We start from the raw sequence: 2,127 nt of genomic DNA, 5'->3' as shown, positions 1-2,127 counted from the left end.
CGCCGTGCCCTACACCGCTCCATGCCCCGTGCCATGCCCTATGCCGTGCCGTGCCCTGCTTCGCGCCGTGCTCCGCTCCGTGCCGTGCCCTGCACCGCTCCGTGCTCCGCTCCGTGCCGTACCCCGCTCCGCGCCGTGCCCTACACCGCGCCGTGCCCTATGCCGTGCCGTGCCCTGCACCGCGCCGTGCCCCACTCCACGCCGTGCTCCGCTCTATGCCGTGCCCTACACCGCGCCGTGCCCTATGCCGTGCCGTGCCCTGCACCGCGCCGTGCCCCACTCCACGCCGTGCTCCGCTCTATGCCGTGCCCTGCTGCACGCCGTGCCCAGCTCCGCGCCGTACTCCGCTCTATGCCATGCCTTGCTCCGCGTCGTGCTCCGCTCCGCGTCGTGCCCTGCACCGCGCCGTGCCCCGCTCCGTGCCATGCCCTGCTCTGCTCCGTGCCCCGCTCCGCGCCGTGCCCTACGTTGTGCCGTGCCCTGCTCCGCGTCGTGCCCTGCACCGCGCCGTGCCCTGCTCCGCGCCTTGCCCTGCTCCGCTCCGCGCCATGCCCTGCGCCGCGCCGTGCCCCGCTCTATGCCGTGCCCTGCACCGCGCCGTGCCCTGCTCTGCGGGACCCCGACAGCGCAAACTCTGGCTACGCCCCAGCCCTGGGGACCCGGTGCGGTGTCCCTGGGGCAAGATCGGCGGGTGCTCAGAGCCCCCTGGCCGCGGCGCCAGTATCCTGCCCTCTCGGGGGCGGCCGCCTGGGGCCACCCGGCCTGGCCCGGGGCCACAGCCCAGCTGAGCTGGCCCTCGCCGYCCCTGAGTGCCGTCTTTGTGTGCCCACGGCCGGGCGGTGCCAGGCTGCGGGGAAGCGCGGCCGCCTCCTCGTCCCCTCCGGGACTGGCTCCGGGGCTCCTGATGCCCATCCCAGCCACCTCCTGCCCCCGGCGCCCTCGGGGGTCCGACCACCATTGGAGGAGCTGCGGGAGGTGGGAGTGTGCCCAAGCCCACATGGAAAGCCACTCGGGGGGAGGGGGGGAGGAGGGTCACCGAGCAGTTCGGGGCGGAGGGACCCTGGGAGGTCTCTGATCCAACCAACTTGCTGCTCCAAGTAGGGGCAGTGCTGGGGTCAGACCAGGCTGCTCATGACTATCTGGTTGTGTTGTGAAAAACCTCCAAGGATGGAGGTTTCTCAAATCTCTGTGGGCAACCTGCTCCAGTACTGGACTGTTCCCATGAGGAGAAAACTTTTCCCAGTATCCAGTCTGCACCTCCTTCTGTTTCAACCTTGCTCCACTTACTGCCCACTGACACCCCCAGGACCTTTTCCCCGGAGCTGCTTTTCCCAGCCTGTGTTGTTGCTGGGGAATCTTCCTTCTCAGGGGCAAGACYTGGCATTTGTTCWTGCTRAATTTYATGGAGTTCCTGTCAGCCCATTCCTCCAGCCTGTCCAGGACCTTCTGGATGGACTTCTGCCCTTGAGCATGTCACCTACTTTCCCCTGATGCAGTTTGGTGTCATCTGGAAACTGTGAGCGTGCACTCTGCCTGCATCGGGTCATTGGTAAAGGCACTAAACAGGGGAGGTCCCAGGACAGACCCCTGTGATGTGCCRCTTGTCACCAGGCTTCAGGCAGAGCACAGCCCATGAACCATCCCTCAGACCCCAACAGTCCAACATGTTTTGTACCCACTTGGTTATCCACCCGTCCAGACTGTGACATCCTGACATGGATATTGTGAGAGATGTGTCAAAAACCTTGTTAAAGTCAAGGTAAATGACATCCACTGCTCTCCCTTCAGCCACAAATCCAGTGACTTTTCAGAGAGCTGGGTGATCAGGYTGGTCAGGCATGAYGTACCCTTGCTTCATCTCTGCTGGCTGGTCCTATCCCCATCTTCTTCTCTGTGTACCCATAGTCCTCACTCAGGAGCTCTCCAGGCTTGTGCCCCATGGAGCAGCTCTGGTCYCAGTGGCAGCAGCACTGGCCCTGCTGGCTGGCTCCAGGGCAGCTGGCATGGGAATGTGGTCCAGCCAGTTCCTGCTGTGCCTGGGTCTGGCCCTCCACCAGGGCTGCCGTATGGAGTAAGCATTGTTGCAGAGAAATGGCTCCTTACTGCCTGCTCCATGCAGCTCCTGGG

The sequence above is a fragment of the Rhea americana genome, unplaced genomic scaffold, assembly GCF_003343005.1.
Source record: "Rhea americana isolate MKP2758 unplaced genomic scaffold, rheAme1 scaffold_472, whole genome shotgun sequence".
In the NCBI taxonomy this organism is placed as follows: Eukaryota; Metazoa; Chordata; class Aves; order Rheiformes; family Rheidae; genus Rhea; species Rhea americana.
The sequence above is the reverse complement of the archived record's forward strand: the minus strand, read 5'-3'. Positions refer to the sequence as shown.